Here is a 10,778-nt window from a genome sequence, read left to right as displayed (position 1 = left end):
GATAAAAAGGTGAAATCTCTGCTAAAATCTTGTGTTTTGAATCAACATTCATATAAACTAATTCATGTCATTTCAGTGAGTCATCATGGTTGTGCCCTGAGTCCTCTGTTGCTTCAGATGAGGCTGATCCCCATGGATTTACACACACACACAAATACATGTCATATACACATTCAAGTCACTTGTTTTAAATAAATGCTTCACACAAAATTATGAAAAAATACGCAAATTTTCCCTTGGAATCAAACAGAACTGGTTCTTACCACACATCTGCATATGCAGCTGCAGATAGTGTGCAATTTGATTCAATTTCTGTCTTCAGTCAGCCAATCAGTTCGGGTTCCCAGGTTGCCAAACCCTCGTAAAGCTAAATTAAAAAGGGTCCGAGAGGCCATTTTAAGAAAGATTCGAGCGAGAAAATTGAGAACCATCGCAAGCGTTTTGAGACATTTTAGAAACTGCCTCGTAAACGCCATTCGCAACAAGTCAGCCCAGCGAGACGCAGCTTTAAAAACCTTTCGCTTTGACGTTAACGCCACATTTAAACCATCCATCCATGGTCAGGTGGTGGAGGTAACATCACTGAGGAAACTACAGAAGCTAGAACTATTTTAAGAAAATATTTAGCCCAGATAAGCTATGTGAACGGTCTTTAGCTGTGGCACGGGTACTAAAGCTTTTTGTTAGAACTGTGCAGACGGAGAAGAAATATTCAGCTTAATAAATATCCAAGGTTGAGTAGAGGGGGCTGTAGATGTTCTCATTTCCTGCTCAGACAGGTTTTTGGCTGAGCCGTCGTGACTCTGCACTTTACCTCAGGTCTGCTCAGGAAGGTGTGCAGATCTCAGGACGTCCCTGCAGACCACTTTCAGACCACTTCGACCTCCTAAACTGACCCAGATGTGTCAAAATCAAAAAGCGCCAGCTGACCAGAGCAGCTGGAAATAAACCCAGACCTTATTCGGGTCGTGTTGTACCTCGTCACTTTCTGAAAACAGCTTTGTGGAAAAAACTGCAAACCTGTTTCCCATCAAACACAAGCTGACAAACCTGCAACCTACTTTTACCTCTGCATCCAAAAACCATCAAACACAAATAAATAATAAACTTTTTTATCTCATCAAGGCTGCAGCAAGTCAAAATCTGTTAAACAATTTGAATAATATTGTTTTACATTTAGGTGTTGATTTATTGTTTTTAAATATCTCAAAGTTTCCAGCTTCATTAATTTGAGCTTTTCTTAGATCTATGACCTTCATCCTGGTATGTTGGAGGTAGAAGTTGCTCTACATGAAGGTTTTATATCTTTGATCCAGGCTGCATTTAGACACTCAAAATTAAAAATAAAAACCATTAAAGTGGTGGAAATAAAATGAACAACAATCAGATCCAGAGGATGATGAAGTTGGCAGCACAGGAACTCTTCTGGTCCCTTCAGGTCTGGATAAAGGTGGAGCTTTGGTGCAGAACAGCGTCAAGCAGACGATGCATTTTCTCCTGCAGCAAGTCGGCCCACAGCTGCTGGAACTGATCCTGGATTTCAGGGGATCAGCTCTGGTTTGGAGTCCACAGATGTTTGGACCCGTCTGACCAAGGGAGGACTTCAACATGACTCGTGTGGACAGGAACGGTCTTACTGAAAGACTGTACCAGGGGTAAGACATGTGGACGCAGGATGTCGCTGACGTAGAGTTGGGCCATCAGAATCCCTCCCCATCAGTACCAGAGGTGACCCAAAACCAGACCCATGAAGTCAGCAACACTGACAGGATCTTCTCCCCTCAGTGCCGCCAAACACTTGATCATGACGGCCATAAATGATGATGCAAGACTTGTAGCTGAACAGGAGAGGACGCCAACAGCCATTAGTCCATGTCTGCAGGTTATGGCACCACTGCACCGTCTAAATGACGGGGATGAACCCAGAGTTTGGCTGATACAGGCTGATGAGACGGTGTGAGGTGACACACAGATGTCATGACGTTCTGTAATGTTTGGCACACAACGTGACAATCCTCCCTCGTTGTGGTCTGTCCTGGGCTAATGTAACCTTCAGGACATGAGTGGGAGCTCTCCTGTACCCAAAGGTTTCAACATCAGACCGATATGATGTCTGTTTGTTGGACGATACAACCATCCGGCCCCCTGTAAACCCACAACACGAGCCCTACCAAACTCCGCAGAGTTTGACTACGAGGCTCCTCCTGTCTGCTGACCGTTACCGTCGGACGCTCTGCTGACACCAGCGCTTCACTCACGATGCCTCCACCACTCCAATCACATCAGTTATTAAGCTGAGTTTGTGGATGAACTTTAAGGCTTTGTAAATGAATGTTTTAGGATCTCAGTGCTCAAAGTGGTCCTCAGTACCGACACTTCTCATAAACCTGCAGCTACTCAGTGTCACCAAGAGCAGGCGCCAGCCGAATCTTATAAACTACATCACCTGCAGGACATCAGCTGAAAACAGGAAGTGCTGCAGATTGGGTCAGGTTTAAGGGATCCAGTCACTGTCATGCTGGATGGAAACGGAGGCGAACCCAGAGTGCAGACTCATCATTTCAAAAAACAAAAACTAATTTATTAAATAAAGAAAATAAATAAAAACAAACCGCTGACGTGGCAGCAAACCAAACTCAGCAAAAATCCAAGGCATGGCATGGCATGGCAACGAGGAAACAAAACATGGATACAGCAAAACACAAACAATGATCCGACAGGGTGTGAGAGAAATGACCAGGTATTTGAACACTGGGGTTGACGAGGTAAATGGAAACAGGTGAGTGGGGATAATGGCAGACAGGTGGAGATGGGCGTGGCAAGGAAGGCAGAAGAGTGACAGGGGAGGAGTGAATACTGAGAACAGCACAACCAGAAAAAAAACCAAACTGAAATAATAACTCAAAAACTCAAATCCTCACAGTCACATACGACTCATGAGGAACAATGATTGGTTTAAAGTTAGGAACAAGGAGTCAATCAGAAGAGCAGCTGGAGTGCCGGGAATCTGCACTCAGTAAACTGTAAGGAAACAGTCAATCTTAGCCAATCAAGATGTGGATGCCTAACAACACCTCCAGGTATTTAGCCTCTGCACAATGTTGATGCCTCCTTTTGGAGAAACAAGCTTTCCACTTTGATGGGCAGTGAATGAAACTCCAAACTTCTGATGCATTTTCTAAGAAAATCACTTTAAGTAAGACTACAGCATCCCTTAAAGTCCAAATATTATGGCAAATAATTATTGTCCCTGTCGATCAACCAACCCAGGGGTCAGACGCATCAGACTGAATCCCTGGAGAAACTAAAATGCAAACAGGTCTTTTTTTAATTTCTGTTTCTGCAACACAACCATCATTTTCCTTAGACTCTAGCTGTTTCGCTCCCCCACCATGACTGCAGCTGTTTGTGTTTAAACTCTTCGTTCGGTTTTCTTTAGGTTCAGACCAAAGCAGGACTTTAACTGGTCATCTTTGCAACAGATTTATCCCAGGATGTTCCATCCATCTGGAAGCTTTATGTCTCTGATTGGTGCTGAATTTATTTCTCAAATCCAAAATGAAAACGACTTTAGGTGGTTTACACTTGCAGACAGGCTGCACCGGGCTGACGTCAGTCCCAGAACTTCCTTCCACCACTTGTTCCTCAGAATGTCCATTTCAAAACTCCAGACGTTTCAAGACCCAGATTTCTTTGTCTGTTGTGAAACCATAAATTACGTCTAAATACAAATATTTAAAATGTTTTGAAACCAGATGGTTAACACATATCCAATATCAGGACTTTCTCTTTTATTGATTTCCAAATATTTGCTAGTTTGAGGAACCACAACACTCCAAAAACAGACATCTGAGCCCAAGAGGAAGTGAACAAAGTGCTACCTACGGTGTATTCCCCCTCTTGGTATCGTTCATGTTTTGTTGCCTCACAACCTGAATTAAAACGGATTGGTTGAGAGTTGGAACCATTTCATTCACAGGACATGCCTGCAACTTTAAAGATGAATATTTTTCTTTTCAAATTTTTATAGTGGAGCAAACAACAAATAGGACAAAATAAAACTTCAGTGTGCATAACTGTTCACCCCCACCTAAAGTCAGGACTTTGTAGAGCTACCTTTGGCCCTTCAGATACGTCTTTATGAGCTTACCACGTCCTGCCACTGGGACTTTTCTCCATTCTTCAAAGCAAACTGCTCCAGCTCCTTCATGTTGGATGGATTTTGAAGTCTAGACTTCAACTAGGCCATTCCAACATTAAATGTTTCCCTTTAAAGCCCTCCAGTGTTGCTGTAGCGGTGTGCTTCAGCTCAATGTCCTGATGGAAGCTGAACCTCCGTCCTGGTCCTGGAACATCCCTACATTCAGCACCATCCATCTTTCCCTCGACTCCTAACAGATTCCCAGTCCCTGCTGCTGAAACATCCCCACAGCATGATGCTGCCACCACCATGTTTCACTTGGGGTGATGGGATGTGTTGCACCAGACAGCATTTTCCTTATTGGTAGAAAAGTTCAACGTTAGTCTCATCCAACTAGAGCACATTACTTCATACATTTGGGGAACCGCCTACGTGCCTTTTGGCGACCTCAAAACGTGCCTTCTTATTTTCAACACTAAGTAATGGCCACTCTTCCATGAAGCCCAGCTCCATGGAGGGTACGGCTTATTGTGGTCCTACAGACAGACAGTTCAGTCTCTGAAACTCCTTGGTCTCTGATTAACACCCTCCTTGTCCGGTTTGATGGGCGGTCCTCTCCTGGCAGGTTTGTGGGTCTTTCCATTTGAAGATGATGGATTTGACCCTATATATAACCCTACCCTGACTTGTTTGGAGAGATCCTTGGTCTTCATGGCCTCCGGGACCTTTCAGAACAGGTGAGCTTATACTGTCAGGTCATGTCACACTTAGATTGCACACAGGTGGATTTCATCTCTCTAATTTTGTGACTTTTGAAGGTAATTGGTTGCACCTGAAACTTTTAGGGGCTTCATAGCAAAGGGGGTGGATACATATGCACATGCCAGTTATCAGTCTTTCTTTTTTTAAAATTATTTTTATATACATTTTTCTAAACTTGGACTATTCTGTGCAGATCCATCACACAAAATAAGACTAAAAAACATTTAAATTACAGGTTGGAATGTAGGAAAACAGGCAGAAATCCATACACTGTTTGCTTTTACGCGGTATGTACCTTTTTGTGTCCAGTCAGTACTTTTGCAAGAATCTGAATACTTCTGTTATCTATAGTCAACATATTATAAACAATATATTTCAGATCCCCTTTTTCTGTCTGTGGTTTTTTTAACCTGACACTAAAAAGCCCTGATCCTGAATTCACCACCATCTGACTGCCGCGTCCGTCTTTCACACACAATCAGCACAGAAACATTCTTCTTCCTCTTTTTTTTTTTTTTTTTTAATTCAAATTAACGCTTAACGATTTATTTTTTTCCAACACTGAAAAACAAACACCATTCTTTAACCAACTCTGGGTTCCTCAAAGTTAAATTCAGGAATGTTTCAAGCATGTTCGCGGTGAATTTATTTGCTTTAATAAAACAGAGAAATGTTTTCTGATTTACTGAATAGTGAGAAATTAAAGGCAAAGATCCAAACTTTGTCACTTATGGTGAAATTTGCATTATTTGTTAACATTTGTGCTAATATAGGAGGAATCTCAACCTATCCACAAACCCATGGATCACCACAGGAGAGCTTTCTCTTCTTCAGGCTGAAACTCAGCTGTTCTTCAGATAAACGACACCCTTTTGAGGACAGTAATGCTCATATTTTGGACAAAGACGACAGATCCTTTGAGTTAAAAATGAAGGAAACATAAAGGATCATTTTTTAAAGAGATCCGTTGTTTTCAGCTCCTCGGATGAGAAACAAAATGTCTTCCACACCAGAAGAGAAGTCTAGCAGCTTCTACAACCTACACGGTGCTAAAATGAAAGTCTTAAATGATGACTTCTTCTCAAGGATTGTTTTGTTGGCATTTTTTTCCAAAAACTCGAGCAGTTTTCTGCCTTTGAAGTCACCACATCAAACGTCGAGCCACTAAAACCGCTCTGTAAGCTGATGCAGGAACCCACGAAGAAACTCAACAACTGGCAACTAAAAGGTCTGCGACAACTTAATGCCCGATGCAGAAAATGGGTTAACCCGGTTTATTTGCTTAACTAATGGAAACACGAGAGACGCGTTGTTTTTAACCCAATCACGTCAGATTTGCCTGATAACTAGAAATATAATGCAACTCCGAAAAAGAATAAAAGTTAAAGACCTGGCATTCCCTCAAGGACTGCAAATCAAATTTTAAACTGAAATCATCTTAAACTTTATAAATGGTGAGATTTTATGCAATATTGTGAGATCAGAGTATGTGTTGAGGATGACTCTCAGCTACTACCACCCCAAATATCAGCTCAGAATCTGAAAATAAGTTATTTTTGTCTTTGCTATTTAGTCAAACACATCCACACAACATCACAGGGACCCGTTTTTTTGGAATCTGATGATCACCAGGACCGTCATGGCCGACAAAACAACGAGCATAACGACCAAGATGGGAACATGGAACAGAGAGAACCAATTACTCCCACATCGTTGTCATGAAGTCAGTACACAACACTAAAAATCAACATAATGATGGCAGGAGAGAGCTAATGTTGCTAACTCAAAGCTAACCGAATGCTAACACACTCACTTCCTGTTTGAAGGAACACTTCCTGTTTCTCCTCTCCTTCTCTGTGGAGATGTCCTCTTTCTTTTAAAATTAAAAATAGACCCCCTCCAGCAGAAGATCCAGTTTTTTAGCGTGAATCTGCAGTAACGAGGGTCGGAGCGGCGCTTCTCTTTGAAGTGATCCGAACCTGAGTTCTGATAGGAATTCCCACATCGGAGTTTAAGGAAGGTTTTTATCATTCTGGAAGCCAAAAAGTGAAACTCCAGTGGTGTTTTCTGTCCGGTTGGAACGATTAATTCCAACGAACTGAACTTTATTCATCCTCTCACTGATGAACGGCTGAATGCTGTGAACCTCAGCGGCTCTGAGGACGTCACACATCAGATCAGGGGGTGACGGGAAAAGCTGAAAACACCTGAGTGGTTTCTTCAATATTTAGATTTACCCAAAAAATATAGTATTTTTTATTTTTAATGTAAAGTTTCTACAAAAACACATTTCATGGCTACATTTTCACTGATGTTGGCTTCAGTTCAGCGGCAGATTCTTCGATTCTTTTCCTTTTTTGTAAAATATGTCTTTTTATTCGTGCCGGAGGTACTTTCTTTAAACTTCATCCTGTGTGGCTGCTTGACCTGATTACCCCTCTAACTTCCAGGAACACCTCAAGGTTTTTATAATAAGACGCTACTCTGCTTCTTCTTCTGTGGTGCCAGCTTGCTGACGATTTTATTCTGACATTTTATCTGGGTCGGACGGCGACTCCAAGCAGTCTAAAACTTGTTGAGGTGGGTTAAAAAAAAACAAAAAACCTTGCAGAGTCGCCGATTTCTCAGCTGCAACGATGACAACCACAACCTAGTTTTATCTCACCACACATCTAAACATCAACACCAAGTTTCCCCCAAATGAGTCTGATAACGCCGAGAGGAAATGATGGTGTCGTCGGCGTGAGATGACAGAAAAATGAAGAGAAAAGATGAGAAAAGAGTAAAAAAACGAAGGAGCTGTAGATGAAGAGACGTGGGAATGCAGAGGAGAGTGAATAAGGAAGAGAAGTGCGATGACATCAGGAGGAAGAAGTAAAGTAACGACCATCTGAGTCAGAAATCTGGAATTTCTCTGCGAGGGGGAGGAAGAGGACGGGGAGGAAGAGGACAGCGTATAAATGAAGCCGGCGGGGGCCAGTCTGCTATAGTTCAACATGTCTGTCATCGTCGTCAGGATCGCCATGCTCTCTGTGCTCGTCGGCCTCGTCGCCACGGCAACGACCAGTCAGGGCCCCACCTGCCGGGAGGAGATCCCGTCGGATCTGATCCGAGAACTGTGGAACCGGACCAAGGTGCTGAACAGCCGGCTGCCGGTAAGATCCAGAACTTTATTCATTAAATCACAACTTCTGACAGAAACAAAAGATCCATTTTAGGAGTTTTCTAACTCTTCCAATGTCATCTTTATTGTCAGTTTTATTAACTTTTATTAAACCAACGTGTTTTATTGATTCGACCGATTTATGGTTCTACTAACGTGAAACGAGTCATTTCTTGTCTACAGAATCAGATCTGATCCCAGAGAAAAAACTACAGCTGCCAATAAGGCCTGTAAGGATCAATTATTGTACTTTTATTCAAATTTAAATCAAAATGAATTAAAAACTTTAATTCATGAGTCTGCAAGATTTAATCTTCTGTTCAGGATAATATATTTGTGTTTGAGTTCGTCATTAAATGATGAGCTTCAATTATTTAAAGTTGTTTTATCACAAATTAAATATACCATCACATAAACATGCTTCATTAAATAAGATTTAAACTGATTGTTTATCTTTACAGAAGGAATAATCTGATCAGATCTGATTAAAATATATCGACTGTTTAATTATGGATCAGTATGTTTACATGTTTACCAATCAATAAAATGAGCAAACTTAGAAATTAAATACTGATCAGTTATTGAGAACCACAACCTTTCAAAATAAAAGCCTCGGTTATATTAGATGGTACTGATTAGTTTTTATTTACAAATATGAAACCAATTTTTTATGAGTTTAGTTTCAAACTGAGGATCAGATCAGTCTTTTTTAAACTTTATTTTTATTCTTTACGGTGGTAATTTTACATGATGGATGTAGTTATTTTAAAATAAAAGAGGGTGGAGCTAATTAAAGTAGTTTAGATTGAATTAAAAGTAAATCAAAGTGATAAAACTTGACTCTAAATGTGATAAATCTGGTTTTTCTGCAGAGAGAAGACCGATTCTCCCCCCGAGTGAGACTTCTGCCTCAGTTCTGCACCACGTGTCCGACGGTCAGTAAACCAACCTTTTTACTTTTTATTTTTATTCTGGTGCGTTCACAACGAGCCTATCTGAGGTTGAATCTCATCCTGACGGTGCCCGCTCGGTTTACCTCAACCACAACCACGCCTGGAACCGCCCCCTCCTCCGCCTCAGCCAGGTGTTTCCTACACCTGAGCACTGGAAACCAGAGAGGAAGTATTTGTGCTCACAGTTCCTCCCTCTGATGAATTAGTGATGTATTCGTACACGACGGGAGCTTCACGTGTTCGTGTCGGCTGAGATGTTTATCAGGTTTACTACGTCTGGAGGAGCGAATCAGATGCTGACTTTCAGTTTGGTGACTCTTGAAGTGATGTTCTAATAGTTATCAGCAGTTAGTTTAGGCTGACAGGAACCAAACCAGGGTTTGTTGTTGCAAAAACACTCATAATTCATCTGGTAAATATTCCATTTTCCTTTGACTATTCGACAAAAACGTGTCCTGCTGCTAGTCCTGACAGCCGGGGGGGGTTTGGATCCCTTCGGATGGTCTGTTCTGTCAGGGAAGCTGAGCTCCCCCGTGAGCACAGCTTCCACCTTGCAGTTCTTTCAAAATAAGACACAGTGGCAGAAACAGACGCTGGAGATGCTCGGTTCGCTCGGCTCCCGGCGGATCGACACAATCAGCGGGCCTTCGAGGCGTTCGGTCGAGAAAACACGGAAACTAAACAAACGCTGTGGAGGTTTAATATTTAATTTGTTTGTTCTTCTCCTCCTCACTTCAGAGTTTCTGCAAGATTCAGTTAAATTAAAAACCGCTCAAAGACTTTTAAAGACCTTTAAGATACTAATTAAAGACCAACATGAAGTCCAAATAAATAACAACTCACCCTAAAGTTTCTTTCAAACTAACAAACTTCTGTCCCTTCATGAGGAATCTGTCCGTAAATCAACTCCTGACAGGACTGATGCATGATGGGAGTTTGAGTCTGAAATCCTCTGACAGCAGAATAATTAAAAAACAAACTTCCTGGGATGAAGGTCGGGGGTCGAGCTGGGCGGTAAAGTTAACCGATTTAACAGATTTAGTTTATTTCTTTCTGGTTCACGTTTTTGGGACTGATCTTTAAGTCCATCCACTGGTTCATGAGATATTTTGCTAACACACAAACACTTCTAAGACTGCTTGTTTTTTCATCGCGAGTTATAAAAAGACATCCTGGTTGCTGTAACGTGTGTTTGCTCTCTCCTAAATACGTTTCAACATAAATAAAACCTCAGATTTGTAAACATTTACTTCAGGGTTTGAATGTAAAGAATTTTGAGCCACTTTAATCCTTTAAAATTAAATTAGAAGATAAATAAACTAACAAAGAAATATGTGTATAATAAACCCACTGGGTTGAACCCTAACCCTAATCATCTTCTCTTCAGAAGGTTTACTTTGGTCCCACTGTCACCCCTCAGGAATATATTTTAAAGTTTTTTTGTCTCCTCAGAACGTGATTGGCTGGCTGGAGCTGCAGGAAGTGATTGATGTTTACGAGAAGAGCGTCTTCAGCAGCGAGCAGATCCAGAAGCTCCTTCCTCACCATTACAACGAGCTGCTGCACCGCCTGCACCACACCCTGAAGCACTGCGTGAGTAAAAACGAGCCCGCAATCAAGCCTGCTAACACGCCTGCTAACACACCTGCTATCACACCTGCTGACACACCTGCTGACACACCTGCTAACACGCCTGCTAACACGCCTGCTAACACACCTGCTAACACACCCGCTATCACACCCGCTATCACACCCGCTA

The sequence above is a fragment of the Kryptolebias marmoratus genome, linkage group LG18 (genome assembly GCF_001649575.2).
Source record: "Kryptolebias marmoratus isolate JLee-2015 linkage group LG18, ASM164957v2, whole genome shotgun sequence".
In the NCBI taxonomy this organism is placed as follows: Eukaryota; Metazoa; Chordata; class Actinopteri; order Cyprinodontiformes; family Rivulidae; genus Kryptolebias; species Kryptolebias marmoratus.
The sequence above is the reverse complement of the archived record's forward strand: the minus strand, read 5'-3'. Positions refer to the sequence as shown.